The sequence below is a fragment of the Coloeus monedula genome (assembly GCF_965178545.1).
Source record: "Coloeus monedula genome assembly, chromosome: 8".
Taxonomy (NCBI): Eukaryota; Metazoa; Chordata; class Aves; order Passeriformes; family Corvidae; genus Coloeus; species Coloeus monedula.
In genome coordinates, this window is record NC_138788.1 from 14,634,201 (window position 1) to 14,653,849 (window position 19,649).

The 19,649-nt window shown below is 40.4% G+C and overlaps 1 protein-coding gene across 5 annotated transcripts in view; it reads right to left on the reverse strand.

The window, feature by feature from the left end:
- Nucleotides 1-19,649, reverse strand: part of ZMIZ1 (zinc finger MIZ-type containing 1) — a 343,883-nt gene that overhangs the window by 207,750 nt on the left and 116,484 nt on the right. For all 5 annotated transcript variants that reach the window (XM_082286136.1, XM_082286134.1, XM_082286135.1 and 2 more), the window contains exon 3: nt 15,539-15,621. The gene's annotated coding sequence lies outside the window, so the exon portion shown is untranslated. The remainder of the gene's footprint in view (nt 1-15,538; nt 15,622-19,649) is intronic.

The following is a 19,649-nucleotide window of genomic DNA, read 5'->3' on the forward strand; positions in this document are numbered from 1 at the left end:
AAAGAACAGTGCCTATTCTTCTTTAATTCCCCTCCTCTCTCCTTTAAGAAAAACCTCAAAACCAAAAATATGTCTCAATACACAATTTCAGGAAAACCTCTTAGGCTAGAATCTGTGGGACTACCTCAGTCTTTAATGCTGTAACAAAGAAGCCCTGCTTATCCACGTACTTCAGAAAGTATCATGACCCTAAGCCTAATTTTATACTCTGATTTAGTTAATATTTTTGCATTACTCAACAGCTTTTACCTAGCCAGAGCACATTCTCAAGCACACATACACAACAATGTGTTGTTAATTACTCTGTTGGTGGGAAAATCTGTCAGGTTTCTTACCTTTTATTTTTAGCCACTTCCAAGTTCTTTTAGTCCAAGTCTGAACCAGGGAGTGGGGAGCATTTATTTCTATTAATCAATCAATGATGGCAGTGGTGGTGCACTCTAGTTTTTCATTCTGACTGCAAAGCAAAATTAAAAGCTATATTTTGCAAATTTACGCATTATAGATTGTAGCGGCAGCTGGTGGACTGCTGCTGAGACAGACTGTCTTTCCCCTTCCAGTCCCCTGTGACCGAGATGGAAGAATTACAGGACAGCACTAGCAGCTGCTGCTGCTGCCCCAGAAGCAGCAAGCCAAGGTCTCTGGAAAAATAATTGGGGAGGCGGGGGAAGGGAAGAAGGGGGACAAAGAAGTTGGGGAGGGGAAGGCATTGCCAAGGCTGGCTGCACAAACAACACCCTGCACCTCGCCCTCAAAAGAAACAATTGAGATGGCGTGGGCTTCCTTCAGTAGACACAAGTCTTTTAAGCTATTATGAGACTCAAAAACACTACCAGTTTTTGATAAGGACTTTTACAGAATTAAGAAAGAGTGAGAAAAGGCAATATTCCTTCCAGTCCGATGCTTGCAGCAGTATGCTCTTGAATTCTCTAAAAATAAAGCACAGTACAATGAGCAACACCCTTCCTTGCAGCTTCATGACAGTCTTTCTATGGAGCACTCTACCATAGCACAGCACAGTCTACAAGTCAATTCATGCCCTGTCTGTGTCCTGTAAAACAGGGGTAACCAAATCCTTTCTCACACAGGCATTCATGAAGATAAATAATTAATGACTCCAAGGCATCATATGTGCAAACACTAACAATCACTCATTTTTAGACAGATTTGAAAGCGAAACTAGTGGAAATTATGTCCATTTGTAAAAAAACTTGCTCATTACAAAAATCAGCTTGTTTATGTATTTGGTCACCTAAGCAGTGACTCAGTGCAAGCAAGAAATGCCCATCTTAAAGCTCATCTCAACAGGGTTGAAAAATACACTGACTGACCAAACCACATCCACCCACATCTGAAACCTGAAGCTCACCCCAAAGCTTTCATGTTTCCCAGTGGATCTCCCGGGATCAGGCTGGCCTCTGGGGTCCCACTAAGTGGGACAACAACACGCCTCACTCCCTGTGAATGAAGAGCACCCTTTACAACAGTCACTTCCAGTTTGAACAGAAGAGACCTGTGAATGCTCATTTTCAAGAGAGACAATCTGTTATACACAAACCACACATGGGTCAGGCCTGCATGTCTCACTGCTCCTTCTACTAAGAGACTTCAATGCAAGATACTACTTGGTCCAGTGGACACTGCTTCATTATCACAGCAGTGGCAAAGACTCCAGATTAGTCACAAAAGAGATTATTTGAAGAAAACATTCAGCTATTCCAAAAGAAAAAAAAGGAAACAAACATCACTGCCACCACAAGAGACGTAGCTTTCTATGTCCTGTTTAGAAAGACTGATTAAAAAGGCATGCATAGTTTTATTTCTGTATGGGAGAATATGCTTAATTTTAAATATATAGCTTCTCTTTAATTGGAGGATCTGTTTTCATCCAGTATATTTGGTCATTAAAAAAAAGAAAAAAAAAGAAACAGGAAAAACCAAAATATTAAAATTTCTTAGAATTGATCTCATACACATAAGCCAAGAAATATTTGTGGTCAGAAGAAAGTGCTGCTGGCTGAAACAGTTTGCATCGGTTTTGTTGTGTGTCAGCACCCCTCTCAAGATAAGCCAAGAACTCTGTAGACAAAACCAGCACCATTATAAGCAGACACAAGCCTTCTCTCCATGTTCGTATTTCACATTCATTTTGGGAAGCTAAGCTAGCGATTGCTATCTGAAGAAACAGCTTTTGATATATCATCAATTTCCTGGAGAACATATCAGTTTATTGAGCGGAGGTTTTCAGACTCTTATCTCATTTGATACTATTATGCTTTACATTTAAAAAAATTTTTTTTGAAAACTATAGTTAAAATATTGAGATGCCGGTAGAAGACACTTACTTCCTCAAAATCCAACTCCAGGTATCAGCTGCTAGGATTATCAGAGACTCAATCTGTTTAGAAGTTTTTGAATAAAATTAAATAAATCCTTTCTCCTTGGCATATTACTTCCTACATTGTTTCTAAACTCAGAGAGTATCTAGTCAAAGTACTTGTACGCAAGTCTCAGGTTAAATCCACCACCACGTGCACTTTTAATGCACATAGGAAAGAAGTTTCAGCAACATTAAAGCATTTCTGCAGCTACAAATGCTTCAAAAGTCATGACTTCAAGGTGGTACAGTGATGATAAGGATTAGAGCATAGGTCCAGCATTTATGTCTCTTTATAGCTGTGTGAGTAAAGGGCTGAGGACCAGAAAGGTTAAATTGCACAAGAGCCTTCACTGTCTTCCTAAAAGTCTTAACCAGGTAAGGAACAGGGCAGTTTTTTTCCTCCATAATTCATGAGGAAGGATTTATAGAATTACTTGGAATATTGCCACAAGACAACCAAGGCATGTGGCCTCAGAAGTCCCAGCATCGCACACATGGAAATGGAGGATCAATAGACACCAATAAATAGGGTACAATGACACCCTGCACCCGAAGCAGCCCATTTCTAGTAGTGATATCATGTGTCACTATACTGAAAATATTAGCTACAGCAGGTCTCTTCCTCAGCAGCAGTTCTCTCAATGACATGTCCAACACTCAAATGTTATCTGAAGTTACTCATCTCAGTGTCTATACTGTCTCTTTCTCCTCCCTCCTTTTTGACCCAAAGCTATTTTTGAACTTGACCTTCTTTCAGTCTCTCCAGTAAGAATAAAGCCTTTGATTTTTCTAGCGTTTGGGATCATGATGGAGAGGTAGGCACCATCCACTGTTCTTTGTGTAAGAATGCTTTTTGCTCTCCTTATATAATCTCTTTGTCACTCAAATTTATTTACCCACAATCCACTTGTTTCATTTATTTAACAGATCACCATACCTGTATGTTTTTTCTCCTCTTGGCTGGGAAGCCTCACAACACAGAAACTTAAGAAAAGCATCTACCTCATGAAAATTAATTCAGCAGATGTTTCTCCTTTGCAGTAAGTTACCTTGGTGTAAGTGGTTTTAGACCTACTATATATAAACACATATGGAAGTATTTAAGGTATTCTGTCATTCACTTCACTTTTCAAGACTAAGAAGTCTGAAGTTCAAGAACATAAGTTTGTTTTGAAGACAGCATGGCCTTACCACACACACATTTTCATAAGACACTTGAAATCGCAGACTGTGCCTGTACTTCACGTTCCATAAACACACGTACATCTTCTACACTTGAGCAATTACTTCACATTTCATTAGAAACATGACACCCAGGCTCACACATTTAGCCTGAAGCTTCAGGCTGATAATGCACTTTGCACATGTATGCGTGAATGCACATTGTCCAAAAAAGAATCAACTGCAAGCTTACCAAAGGAAGAAAGCAGACATGCTGCAAAGTACAGTACCTCCATCAGAGAGTATTACAGCTACAAATATTCTGGTAGCTTGTATAGTACCTTCATGTTACAAGTAGTAAATTGGGTTTGGGTGTATTCATATCCAAAATAATAGATTTACCAGCTACAGAAAACAAAGACAAAACCTTCCTAAAAATGCTGGATGTTATCACAGGTATAACTGTGATAACTGAATCCAGTTATCAAAACGGAATCCACTCCATTAAAACTGAATCCTCTCCATTAAACTGTTTGCAGAAGTCAAGCTACATTTTGGCAACAAAATGAGCAAATGTAGTTGATTCCCTGGTTTCATGTATAAACCCAAAATGTCAAAGAACCAGGTGGTTATTACTCAAAATCTTGAATAAGACATAATTTGAAATTAATATCTACAGTCACTGTGGATGAAGCGAATAAGCATTGAAATTAAACTCCACCACAAACCCTATTTCTAAAATACCTTCAATTAATTATTAAGATTCATTCTGAGTAAAGAATTTTTGTTCTATAAAGAACTGGAGAGTGAACCTGGTATCAGTTCAACTTTAAATAAACATTGACAATGCTTAAAAACACTTTGACAATGGCTATTAAAAGAAAAGTTCTATTTTTGCCAGACCAATCTATTATTGAGGTTCGTACTGAGGAACGTAATAAGTTGCTAGCCGATTACTTCATTGTGTAATTATTCTGAACTTATCATATACACATCATCTCATAAGATAATGTGGCTTGTCCTACGATCTTCCTATTTTCATGACCAGTCCTTATAAGACGCTAGAGGCACAGGTTGGTTTGGCAAGTTTCTGGATCAAAACCATATCCGGCAATTCTTCAAACTGATAGCAATCAAAAAAAGTCACAACAGATTCAGTGGCTAAGGACAGTGAAACCTGTCCTCCAGATGTTTTCCTTCAGTGAGATGGAAGGGAAACAGGCTTTCACTGTCTACCACCAATGAGAGCAGCATGAGTATTTCAACTGAGAAAAGCAGGTGTTGAATTATCTAAAACTTAGTGCAAAAAGTGTTGCAGCATCAACAAATACATTGAAAAGGCAGTACAAGTGGCACAGTAACATAAGCATCAGGCCACTATGTATTTCTAATGTGCATAAACTACAATACCTGGTATACAGTATGCATTTAATAACCAACACAGATCTCTCCCGTTCTGAACTTCATGCAGCTCACTGCTGCACCACAATAACTAGTACATGTCCCTTATTTAGGAAGAGAAGTCCCAGAAAATTTCTGCATTAATTCATTTAACAAAATAGCTGGAATAAAGTTCTCTTCACAAGCTTATAGCCTTATGGCTTCACACATACTTCCTCAATAACAAAACTTACTTCTTGTGGCACATTAAAAGGAAAAATGTGACTAAAATCTATTTTTATCTACAAGCTTCTGGAGAGCTAGTATACAGATGTACATTTCTTGTACTTGCATATGTAATCAATATTTTACATTTTCTATTTTTACTGTAAAATGACAGCTCACAGGAGTAACTGCTAACTGCACAGATCGCTAGAGACACACTGGGGAGTTCTTTGTCTATGGACTTTTTCAGGAAAGCCCACTGCCTTTAACTTGAAAAAATACCCAGTAAAAATGGTTGGACAGAACTGGCTTCCTGATACACATTTTAAAACAAATGCTGGTGACAACTAAAGCAAAACAAGATCCAGAGAGAACAGTCCTCTAAATCTAAACTGAAGCTTTATCCTCTGTGAAAGTAGGCTATAGATATGAAAATGAAAGTTTAGTCTTTTCTCATAAAAAACAACAACAAAAAAAAGAAGGAAGCAGAAGCAGAGTGTGTTGAAGTAATTTAAAATACAGTGAATAACATTTATAGTATTTTATACACAGCAAAGCAGTAGGAACAGAAAACATGCTATTGTGGGTTGATCAAGTCATCCCTCTAACTGGGTATTCTGAGCAGAAGATACTTAGGTAGGCAGGGCACATAAGCCCAGCTTACTGCCTTTACTCCCCAGCACCACAGGCAGCCAGAGTAGGAACATGTGCTGCCCTTCATGTCTGTTCATGGAGCTGTCAGCCACAGCCGCGTTCAACCTGCTGATCTGCTTTCACAGCCTCCTACGGCAGCAGCTCTGCCAGGTAAGGCAATTCTCCCATTGGCATAGCCAACACTTCTCTACAAATACGAGTCTTGCACTACTCCTTAGTAAGATGTTAATGCTATCTTTGGAAAGACCTGTAAAAATAATGTCCAGTACCCTCACCACTCTTTGAGTACTGGTATGCAGCAGCCAAGCACACCTCTTGACCATGAGACTTTTCTAAGAATTTCCCATCACATGGAGTGCAGCAAGAAGAAAACAGGTATGAGCCTATAATAAATTGGCCCATCTTCTAGATTAGAGAAAATCAAACTCTTCAAATAAACAAACTGTTGTTGGGGCTCCCCCCTCAACCACTTGGAGCACAGAAAGATCACAGTCATGCACCCCATTCGTATGATGGCCACTTTGTTATCTGACAAGGTTATGAACCCCTGACCAACCAGCCTGTTACCATTGCCATTCCCACCACTGGAAGTTAAACATTATTTCAACTTTACTTTTTGTCAGTGATCCTTTTTTATTATTATTTTTAACAAATGTTCCCACCACCCCAAAAGCTGTAGTTTAAACAAAGTGAAGGAAAGACAAGGAAAGACAAGAGAAGACTGATGTGGTGAAATTTGCTATTAGACAGCTAGGTTACTTGTGTGATGATTATCTGTTTCTTGCAGAAAGAACGATCCAAAGCTACTATTTACATGTTTAAACTAACCCAGCCCAGTTTGTCTCTAATGGTGCACAGAATAATCATATGAACTATCTAGCTAGCAGATCTGAATGGCAGCAACTTCTGCCAGAGGCAGCAATGAGCTGCTGAGAACACATGCTTTTCACAGCCTAATACTCTCTCTAAATTCAACCAGAGCTGTCTGAATGATGACTACATTTGAAAAGAGGTATCAAAATCATTACGATGGGCCATACATGTGAATTTAGAAGGAATTTCTAAGGCACAAAAGGGAGAGAGGCATTCATCTCCTTTAGTATATTCAACCACAGGAGTGCCCCTGCCTCTTCTTAAGGTTAGTGTTAGGGATCTGCTCTGGAAACACCCACCTTGGAGCTCAGAACTTTCCACCATTCTGGACACCTGCTGACACCTGCTACAAAAGCTAAATACTTGTGTTTATACTTATCTATCAATTGCTCTGATTCATATAGAAAAAAACCCAACCCCCAGTACAGTGCTCTCTCACCAGCCATTTGAGCCATCTTTGAGTATCTTTTGCTCCCCTTCCCTTCCCCTCTCAGTGTTTGTTGACCGTGCAAGTGGTGCACAGGTGATACAGTGGGCTGAGACAGAGGAGGAACACTGGTGACCAACGTGTCATTTATTTTTTTTAAACCCCTAATCTACATATTTGGAGGGGCAAAGAAACAGAGATTATACAATTCACCCTTGACATTCTGCCAGATAACTTCAATCCTGTAAAATGCCCCCTAATGACCTGAATATAATACCATGGTGTTACAGTGTCACTTAAATACTGCAGGGTTCTTCCTCTGGCAGTGCAGTCTGCAGATTTACTATGTAATGCACAGGATTATAATGCCACTAAAATATTACTTAGTGCTGCAGAAATTTCAAATTAATTCTGGGAGCTAAATCATTATTCAACTCTGCCTTTCCCTGGTTGTTTTAATAACAGTGATTTTAGAACTAGAAGGTTGTTACTGTCTCTTCAAGGCTTGCTCAAAAGGAGAAGTAGCCTCTAAACTGTCAAGCAAGTTAATGCAGTGATGCATGGATGTTTGTGACTAAAAAAATAATTTGAGAAAAATGGGCTCAAATATTAAGAGAGCTCATAGCAATGTGGCTGATGGATCATTATATTATTTCACAATAAATTAAGAGACTAGGCCAGTTTTCTCTATATTTATGTACGTGCACACTCCTATGTTCCCATCTACCACCACCCTCCTCCACAGAAAGAAGATTTCATAATAACTGAGGGGACATATTCTTGATGAAGTAAATGACATAACTGCTGGTAACTGATGAATCCAATCTTTGCCAGTTGAGGATGTGGCTTTCAAGTCATTCTGAACTCTAGTTATTCAAACCTAAATAAACAAACTTGAACTTTTTACAGCTCTGAGTTTCCTCTTCCTGAATAATTCCTGTTACTAGTGAGTATCCTGTACTTTTAATTAACTACAGCACTTCAACACTAAGATGGGCCAGTGCTTGACACTGCATTAAAGCCAGTGTACACAATAACTTGCTAACATATGAAGTAAGGGAAGACAAAAAACAGTGGATGGGCTGATCATAAAAGCAAGTTTCTGTCCTCTGAACGTTTGCCCATTTTTAACACTGTGTTTAGATTACCTTCTGTTTCTCAGTTAAAATACCAGGCTGCTCACTTCTACAATGGGGTTTCTTAAATCTGGGAAGTGTTCCCAAGATATATTAAAAAAAAACCCCAAACCAAAACCCCCACAAAAACAGTGGTAAATGAGGAACAAGACAGAGCCAAACACACAGGCTGAAAACAACTTGTGGCAGTGAGTCTATATTAGGAATAATCAAACTTTCTCCTTATTAAAACTGTTACCTACTTCCTCATTCATTAATATTGTCCTTGTTTACACTTGCAGCCAGGCCAAAGATTTTCCCCTCCCTCCAAATATAATTTCCTGCTATTGACAGACACATTCAAGTGCTGGATGTGTGTATGTCTACATGGCATACTGCAGGCAGAGGCGAGCCTTCTTGGCCACCATCCAAGCCAGCTGTAAATGAGCCAGCTCCAAACTGGAAGCTGTGTAAGCACAATTAGCACAGCAGTAAGCCTGATCTAACACATCCTGCCAAGAGACCGAGCTTATTAGCTCGAGCGCAACACAATGCGAACGATGGATATGGGGCTTCTGCTTTGGCTCCACACAGAATGTGGGCAGCTGAAGACAAGCACATCAAGCTCATATCTGCCCAGGAGACATGGTGTAAGTACATCTTCTCTTGGGGAATGCCCTCTGCTGCAAGCACTGCTCTTTCCCCTCCACATAAACTCCCAGAATGCTCTGACTGCAAACCAGCAGGACCTCAGCACCGTGAGCAGATAGAGCGAACGGGGTGCAAACTTCTGAGGCACTATAAGAAAAAAGGTACCAGGCAGGTGTTTCGGCACCAGGCACCAAAAAGGCCAAAAGTGTGAGGGAAAGGCAGAGCAAAGTACTGCAAGACTCTACAAACTGATAAAGAGCATTCCATCTCTGGCTTCTATCAGGTCCAGAGCAATAATGACCAAAACCCATTACCATACTGTAGATGTTAAATGGATTCAGCACAGGTGGGCATCTGTCTCACCAACAAACAAAGAATTCACTCTTTCTGGTAGACATCTGAACAGTCTAAAAGAGGAATATACTCAGAGAAGGAAATCTGTTATCGAACTGGGACCCAGAGAAACCAACGTTCCCCTGGTGCCATAGTTTTTATTAAGGGAGCAGTGATAGTCTAGTGGTTGGCAGTAGTAGTATGAGAAAATTATGAATTCAGAGCAAAATGAGACAAAAATCAAAGGGTAGCAATGAAAATCATCAGGGGAAAAAAAAAAAGCATATTTTAAGAAGACCACCTGAAGAGACTGGGAATGTTTACATTTAAAAGGACAGTAATAAAATGGTCATTGCTAAACTATATTTAGCAGAAACCAACCTATACAAGTTAGTGAGCTTCTGCCCACCCAGTAAGAGTGCACATGGGCAAGAGGAAATTCCACTGAAGTGTCCCATTCAAAGTCAACAAAGAAAACACCTTATTCAACACATAACTATTTTGTTGCATTCTCTGTCAACAGACTGTTCCTGTAGCAAACACTTAGTATCTTTGGAAGGTGGTGTTCATACCTGTTCTCTTTTCCTCCCACTCTACAGTAAAGGAGTATTTTTAGCTTTCAGTTTGAGCTTTCTGATGTATGGGACAGGTATAAGCAAGAGAGAGAAGGGACCCCACAAGGTGTGGCAGACACACTCCTCCACACATCCAGATTCTGCAGATTAACTAGGTTTATTTTGACTTCTGAGATTTTTAGATTACATTGCGTATATAGAGGTTTTCCATGATTTGCTAGCTGAAAGTATTTTCTTTGAAAGGCCTTAGTTTGATCTGTGGTGCAGACTACACATTCTCAGCAGAGTACAAGCAGTTTATATACTTTGTCCCTGTCCCTTGCCTGATCATCAGTTTGGGCTATAAACCTGCTGGCATTTCACACAGAATTTCTCACACTCTGGTAGCACAGATCTCAGTCATGTATATCTTTATGATTCAAGGCAGCATTTGAATCACTGATACGTGCTTCAAAGGAGCACTTTTCTTCCCTTTCCCCTATCCTTTCATAAACTTCTAAAAACATGACCAAATCAAACCCAATTAATCACACCAGGTTAAGAGATGTAGACAAAAGAAAACCTGAGAGCTGAGATTACACTTGCACTGTTCTTTTGTCTTGAGAAGGAAATAATTTTCTCTCTCTTTTTCCACTGGAAGGCCTGAAAAAGAAAGCTATGCTGTCAGAAATATCAAGGCCTAATAAAATGTGTGGAAAACCAGTTATACCTTGAACTTACTAACTTCAAGAAGGTGAAATAGAGAAATGTAGTTAAATGCTATTTAAAACATTTAAAAATACACAACAGTAAGATTATTGCAGGTTAATTTAACCTTATTTAGATTTTTCAGTCATTTAAAAAGACACATATAGTCATCAACCATTGTTCAGACAGTGACAACTGTACTGAAACAGGATCTCAATTTACACATACATCTATCTAAAATATACAGTATACATATATGCAAGATATAAAAGCCCAATAATCATTCAGTCCCTTTACTTACACATGCCTTCAGTGAAAAGACAAAAATTCTTGGCTTATAAATCTGCTGATCTAAAATACTCTATAGTATAGAGTCAGAAGAAAACACTGAGGAGATAAACATGATTAAGGGAAAAAGGGAGGGTAGAGAAGCAAAATATTTGCCAGTTAGCTCTGAATACTTTTGTATTGAACAAAAATAAATATTCATTCTGCATATTATTTCTTTTGGAAATACTTCTTTGCAGAGAGGAATGCAAGTTAGCATCCTTTATAAGGCCATAAGAATCTTGTACATATCACCGTAAAGTAGGTCTAGTACAGGATACAGCAATCTCCCATGCAGTGACATGATAAACAGAATCGTTGAATACTGATTTTATTTGGTCTCCCTTCAAAGCAATACTTACTTAAAAAAAAAATTAAAAAGAAAAGAATCAGAAGCCATCTGCCAAAGGAAGTACCTCAGACTAAAAGACCTGTCTACACTCACTATGTGTATATTGCTTTTTGTTTAGACAAAGTAAAACCAGGGTAGATTGCAATGTGTCTGCAGAAGGTTCTTCTATTTTTAACTTACACTGTCCTGCCAGTATCGATTCAGGCAGATAGAAAATCCTTCATTAAAAATATAATTTACTTTGGTTGCTTTTCACTATGCTGAAGTGACATCTTTCCCAACCACTGTCAAAGCCCATTAGGAACACAGAGCTTTTGAGAACAAGTTTCAACCAGGACTCCTGTTGCCCTGACTAAACAAAAGTTTCCTTGGGAAGGCTTGGGAATCCTTAGATGGAAAGGGGCAAAGCCAAACGTCATGACAAGTATTATTCAGCTACACATAGTATCATCACAAAATTATAAAAAAATCTTTGCACTTTCTCATAAAGACACAAAGTGACAAACCAATGAAATATCCTAAGGAATGACACAAAACTTTGGAACATGTCCAAAAAAAAAAGAAAGCTCTTGTACACTATTTTTGCTACCTAAATAGGTGGAATTTTTCACCTGAAACTTGCGGGGGGGGGTGGGGGGGGTGGGTGCTACAGCATTTAATAAAAAGTACAACACTGAAGACAACTCAAGCACGAAGTCCTTTTACTCAGCTGCACATATTTCTGTGCGTCCACCTGGAAAAAGCCCCACATATACAAGCAGATAAGCTCAAATTAAAACACAGTTTGCCTTTGGAGTCATGGCATACTTTTACAAAAGATGACTTTTAAATAGCAGAACATTTATATTCACAAGCCAATCTCTGGAATGATGTTTCTCCCTACATGTTACAGTCCAAGAGTTTCAGAACAACTTCTTAGCTTCATCCCATTCCCTTCTCAATCAACTGCTCTAGCTAGAGACCAGAAGAATAGGAGTCAGACAATGTGACAATCTGTGGCAATCAGACATCACAAAATTTATCGAAACAAAACATAAGACGTACTCTATTAAACTAAATGATTCTACACTTCATACATTTCCACACTAGGAGAATATAATTCAATAATTAGTCACTCTTCAAGAGAGAATTCAGAAAGTTCAGTAGGGGACAGGAGAAAGGAGTGAAGAAGCCCTACCAATGTACAGAATCCAAGCCCTTGCTCAATTCCAGATCTACCCATGCTCCTCCTCAAAGTGCCAGTTTGGGGCCTGAAGTTGGGAAAAAAGCAACTCTTCTGTTTCATACTTAAAAGAGAAGCTCAAACTATGCTGCCTTTTTGTAACTTCTGATGCAATAAATAGTCTGATTCAGCAACAAGCCTGTCTTGATATGGTTATACACCACCCACTGACCATGTCCTGAGCAGCCTCATGGAATACACAGGCTCATTGCTGGGGGATTTTTCACAAAGGCAATCTGGAACAAGCAGTTCTTATCTCTGGCTGCTGCTTACCACCTCCTGTTGCACTGCCTTCTCCCCACCCCTCCTGGTAGTGTCAGGACAGCTTCATGATGCTGTGTAGAGAATGGACTTGGTTAAGCTAAAAATAGTCCATTCATCCTCCCCCTCCCTCCTCATTTTTGCCAGGTTATTTTTAAAACAGATCAGTTCTCTGCCCTTGTTCAACAGGCAGCTTGGCTGGAAGGGGAAGGGAGAAGGAGAAGATGCAGCTCTGTCAGCCCAGGGTGTAAGAGCGACTGCAGGGTCCCTTCAGCCCACCTTGCCAGACATAACATATCCATGGCATTACAGACACACAGAGGTCCTCATAATCCCAGTTGAGCTGGTGTTTGTGAAGTCTGAAAAGGAGCACATACTACTCCTACAGTCAGAAGGAAGAGGTTTGCATAATCGTATCCCTCATATCCCAGGAGCCAGAACTAATTTCTGTGCTTTTCTGATTTGACTTGGGGATTCTACGCCATCGCAGCAGGACTTAGGAAACGGCTCTTCACTGTAACCTTGTCTGAGTGCTCATCTTTTGTTTGCATTACTCTGCCTTGCAAGATGACAGCTATCAAGTCAGATTACTGAATGTCACTCACAGTGACACATGCCAAAAGTAAACCATTAAGACCGTCTAAATAAGAGTTAGGCTTAATATGCAGGTTGCCAGGTATTACACCTAGTAAGAAATAATTCTAGACAAATTCAGCAATTAAAAATTATTAAATATTTTAACTTAGTTCTTAAAATTCACTGGACTAATCAAATAAAAACTCTTCTGAATTCCTAAAAGAGCCCTACATTTAAAGTGTAATGAATTTAGGCTGCCAGAAAAAAAAAGAAGGGTTGGAGGAGAAAAATAGAGCAATTTTTAAAAAATCCTCCTAATCCCCACTGTTTTTTCTGTGTGTTTATGAAGCCTCCGGAAATACCATGGCAAACATTCCAGCTCTACAGCAGTGAGGCCACATGACCCCAAGGCACAGCAAGGAAATTCTTTCCCAAGTTTCCTTATGGTACAGAAAAGTGAATTTCATTTTATTTTTGAAAATGAGGATCCAAGTCTAGGGAAATCTCCAGGAAATTTTCAAGAGCACAGTTCTAAAAGCAGAGTGTTTCTTGATGTGGTGGGGTTTGGTTTCGTGTTTCCTTTTGTTATTTATTTGCTGCATTTCTATGTCTGCACATAGTATTTTTTATTATCTAAGACCAGCATCTTAGACCTATATTCAGGGACCATTAAATACAGTACACCATTTAAGGCACCTCTAAAAACTACTTGTAATGCTCTCTAAATCTTCTATCAGAGTTAAAATCAGTACTGCTGCATTTCTTAATATAGCCATGATCTTTTCCTGACAAAAATTATGGCACTTAAAACCTCTCCTCCTTCTCTCAGGATTATTTCAGCTACCAGTATTAATGAAAAGATTTATGCAAATGAGCTTTGGTAAACATTATGGAAAAAAAATACCCAAAATCTGAACCTGAATCACAACCCTGCATTTTTACAAACAACCATATGTACATACTTGGAAGTAACTCAAATGTAGGAGTATTGATGAATCATAATGTAACAGGTGAGTATCAGGTGAAATCTGTGGTTCTCTGAAAACAACATAGAAGAAAGCATCGGGAAGGAAAACAGTCCTGCAGTAGAAATGCACAGCAAATGGCAGGCACTCACCACTAACTTGCTTTGTAACCATGTCAGAAATGCTTCTAATTATCAGAGGTAAAAGAGGGATGGCATTTCTGCTGGAAGCAAGTTTTACACTTTACTCTTTCCTCTCTCTTCTCTTTCAGCCTATAAATATTAGTCTTACACATTTTTCTCCCATACAGCTCTTGAAAAGGTTGAGTTTTTCAAGGCTGAGAGCAGACAGAAATGTTCATCAAGAAATGCCTTGAGGTCAACTGTCTGTAACTCATCAAAGTGCAGCACTGAAAATATGGATGAGGAGGATTATATGAGCATGGTAAAGCAGATTTAAAAAACCCCAAAAAACTATGTTTTGATGATCAGTAACATTTTTTCTTTTTGGAAAGGGGTTCAGTTATGCACCCCCAGTGCATAACCCAGTGCATCACCCACAGTGATGGTCACAGGGTACCAACTCCCCCCCTAATTTCAGGTGCATTCAAAACTACAGATATATGAATCTGTCTTTAGTGCTATTTCCCAATATATGGAAATGCCACTGGGATATGACAAGGAGCAAAAATGGAGATGACCCACATAGCAGTTTAAGCAGAGGCAGCTGGTCTACAAGAAAATTATGATGTAGGCCAAATTCTTGAGAAGCAATGAACTACACTGAATACGGCAGAGATGAGCTTACCTATGGTTTACAAAGTACTTAAAAATATCTAAAAGAAGGCGAAAAGCAAAGAAAAAGCAGCAACAGAAAAGGTCTGCAAAGATTTTTTTTTTTCCTTAAGTGAGGGAGGAAGCAGAAACCCTGGGGTGCCCACTCTCTGCTTTTTTAAAAATTCTGTACAACAGCTGGACATAAGATATTGAACACGTTATTGAAACTACTGTTCTCTTCTACTCAGGGATTTCTGCTTAGTTTATTATAAATGCACATTTATTGGCAGCAAGTAGAACATATTATTGCTCTGTTTTATAGCTTGGATGGCTCACGCAAAGAGTAATTTGTTTGTATTCTGTATCAGGATCAATACCGTACCAGGGATAGCCCGAGGAATGTTTATGCTGAGGGCTTTGCTTGTGGGGTTTTGTTGTTGCAATCAATTGACCAAACAGGGCTGCTTCTTAAAACAGCAAATAAACTATGATAGTGACCAGATCAGCCATTCAAGCATCAAACACAACACAGTGTCTGGAAAAAGAATGAAGGCCCACAAGTGTTTTTACAGCTTGATGATACACACAGCTTTCCTACCTGAATATTTCCCACCGGCCTTTCTTCCTCTCAGTAGTTGGGGACTGTTTCCTCAACGCCCTCACATAACAAGATCCATTTTCCTGCAATAAAAATACAGACATATCATGCCTCCATTCTCCTGCATAATGCAGCAGCATCTGAATCAGCTCAGTGAAAAGCCCTGAAATGAACTAAAAGTAGTTAGGAGTCCAATGACCAAGCCAGAAGGGCCAGATCTGAGGCTGGATTGGGGTTCCAGCCCAGCTCTTGCCACCCCCAAGCTTTTGAGACTCACTCAGCGGTTTAAGTATTACAGGTTTTCATGCCTGTAACAATGAAATGAGGAAAAGATAATGAGAATTCTGCTGAGGTTTACATCAAAATTTCCTGAGCCAAATGGTAATTTTTTTCAGTTAAAGGTCATGGTGATGTCTTTTATTCTCTTTATAAAGGGTACTCACTGACTGTTGTGAGCTAAGTACCATTAAAAAAGATAAACCAACCCCCAAACACTGCTTAAGAAAATACACCAGAATACCTCAAAACCACCATCCTCTCTGTAGCAAAACAAAACAAGTTTATGGATTACACTGGCACAGCACTGCAACTTCTAGGAAATGTTTTTTTAATTAAAAAGAAAGATTGCAAAGGGAGATGGGGGAATGTTTACGGGCAGTCAGTATTTTGTTACATGCTGTTTCAGCAGGCAGACAAGGCATCCTTACAGCATTATGCTACCAGGCTCCAAAACTCAGCAAATATTGAGAAAAGTGACACAGTGACTACATTTTGCCTCTCTTTTGACTAACGTCCAAGTAACTTCCATGCAAAAGAAATTTCTATTAAACATGAAAAAGCACATACTACTGGAATAAAAACCCAACAGAGCAAACCCCACACAATTTGCAACCAGTCCAGGTTCCTCCCCAAGGACCAGATGTTGGAGCAGACACTTCCATAACAACTCAAATGATGCAAAAGTCACAGGTGACTTAAAAATGCAGAAGAAAAGCCTCAAGTTATTACAAAAAACTTGTAAGTTGCATTCAATGTTTGTGCTGCAGCCATATTTACCCTTTTCACTGATAATTCACAAAGAATAAAAACATGACTGAAAACCTTGTCAGAAACAGTCATCCCACCCCAACACATCTAGTGTCACCAAGGGACTGTCTGCTTCATGCAGGAACGCTGCTGGTCTTCTTGCCTCACAAAAGGCAATTTTAGAGAAGTCACACATTGACAAGCAATATGGGTGAATGACTGGCTTTTAAGGCCTCATTGAATTGTGAATGTTCTCACCCACAACGTATTTATTCTTGTCCAGAAGTTTTCCCCAGTGCTTTTCTTCTGCTTATTCAAGGCAGGAAAAACATGTTAATTGATTCAAACTTAGTATGTGTTACCATGACTTTCTCAGCTAATGTAGACTTTAATGAAGTTGCAATTAGTTATTTCGGTTTGTTTCTCCAAAGGAAAAATTTTTGTTCTGCCTGCCCCAAGATCGGGGTACCGTTCTAGGCGTAACTGGATTGGACTTCTGTCAGATGAGGCTATAGCATTTACTTGGACACTTGAACTTTACCTCTCACTCCTCTCTCCTGGACTTTTGCTTCCAACACTACATTTGTGCAGCTGCGTGGTTAGCTGGAATGGGGGAACTAATTTCCTTCAGCATGTTGTCTCATAAACAGCTGTGCCAACATAACACAGGGAGTGGGCACAGGATGGGAGTGATCAGTCATCATGGCAGAGGATAGGAACAGAGGCTGTTTAAACCAGCTTTAACTGCTCTGCTGCAGCACACTAACCCAAAGCTTTGCCCCCCTCCTCTGTGCTTTATTCTGCCCATATGTAAAACTGGTACCACAATTCCTACTTTGTTTTATAAAGCACCTCTTAAAATAAAAGGGTAATCCACTAACATTTCTGTGAATTCACATTACCAACCACCCACCCCTCTTACAAACCAGGTCCAAGCTGATTCTAAGGACACTGGCATCCCCACCAGCATCTGCTCCCTGGTTTCCCTGCACAACCTGTTCAGGGGTTGTACAATGTCCCCCTCACCACTCCAGCCTGTTCTGTGCCCCCACACCAGCCCCAGCTCTGCCAGCACACTTCAAAGGGTCCTGCTGGGAACTGCAATCAGCTTCCAAAAATAAAATTAGCTTTGTAAAGCCTGATCCCTTCTCTCATCCTGTTTCTAGAAAGATCCCCAAAACAGTCTCACTGGAAAAGTTCAGGGGTAGCAGGCTACACCTGAAAATGAGAATAGATGATAAGAAGTAGTGTCAGCTGGAAAGCCCTTCCACCTGGCTTGCCACAGCCACCCTTTCCAGGTGTGCTCTAAGCCTTACTGTGGCACAATAACTTGATGCCGCACAATTCCCTGCCTCTTCCACATTCCCACCTGGCTCACGGCCCCGCTGCGCGGCGGCTCGAGCGGACTCTGGGAAGTACCAAGTCCTTTCTGCAAACACCCACCGCTGCCCGCTCAGGGAGCTGTGGGGTGGGAATGGGGGAAGGAGGGGAACAGCAGCGCTCCAGTCCAGCCGGGAGGGCTTCCTGCTCTTCCAGATCCAGCAGAGGGAGCACAAAAACGCACGGTTTTTTTGGCCTAAAGCGTTTTTGGCTACGAACCGCTCGATGCTCGCAATGCCGGACACTCTGTGTTAGGCTACTCCTACAGTACCGTGTATGTGGTACATTACGAGTGCACCACGGGCAAAACTCTTGCTCCGAGTAGATCACACCATAAAAATCAACAGTGTGAAGGAGTCGACCAGGACCGGCCAGGAAGGCTGCAGGAGCTGAGGGGGGAGGAAGGAGAGGCTACGCAGCAGGGCTGCCAACTCCAGCGATTTTATCGTCTCCCCTGCAGCACTAGGAATTTTTCCTAAAGCCAGCTCTGCAAAGTCTCATCATCACATAAAAACTTCAGCTTTCAGATCCTTGCTTGGTTTTTTTTTTTTTTTTGGGTTTTTGTTTTTTTTTTTTTTTTTTTTTTTTAAGGGATATATTTATCTCTAGGCTTCCAAAGTTCAAAACTAAAGGCATAAAAATAAACCCCAAAGATTTTAAAAACAGGAGAAGCAATACAAGAATCCCCCAGATCTGTTGTCTGTACATCACGGGCAAAAGAATCTCAACTCTGGGAATTTCACATAATTTTACTTAATTTATTGCCAATTAACACACTGTTAATTACTGTTTCAGAAATTGACTAGGAAAAACAAAGGAGACTAAGCAGTTCAGCAACTACTGAGGGGAAGTCTCTTCCTGCACCTTCCCAAGGGTCAACTTCACTCAACCACCTTTTCTCCCCCCACCTATCCCAGCCTAACTTGCCTGGTTTGTGCCATGCCTTACCCTCAGCCCAGCCCATGCTTGTGGTGAGGCGAGAGGCAGCACAGGCGGCCGCGGGGTGTGTGTGCAATGCCTTCTCTGTCTGCTCCTCCTCACTTCTCATTTGTCCTTAGGCTGCTCCTTCGCTCCATTTCCCCTGTGCAAGGCTGGACTCCTCCTCCCCAGGTCCCGGTCTCCCCCAAGGATGCCCTCGCTTTGGCCTCGGCTGGCCACAGCTCTCAAGGGTGACCCTCACTGCACTCTGGGGCAGACACGATCCCTCGGGGGCACTGCTGAAGGGCAGCCCAGGTGATGCCGCCCACCCCTGCAGCCCCTGCTACCAAACCCACCAATTTTGGCCCAATATACTACACAGTTTCAACATTTTTTCTTTTAACATGGTGCTGTTTCTTAGTGATTTTGCCAAAATTAATGGAAAAGGTATGTGTGTGTGTGTATATATATATATATATATATAAAGGAAACACCCAGAGCAAACTGTGCATTACGAGTCTTAAAATTAAAGCATATAAAAATACTGCAAGGGGGAACCGGAGGAAATCCAATAGGAAAGTAACAAAGAGTTCATCTTTAAACCTCCTAATCTCAGCTGTATCACTACAACGGACTTGGGTCAAGCACAAAGAACTTTCCTTGCTTTCTCATCACATCCTGGTCTTACCTGGTGGTTGCCAGATTTTAGAGACAAGTTTATTACAGATCTCTCTGGACTATCACAGATAGTCCTGGAATCCTGCTTCTTGTCCTCAGCCTTACCCTC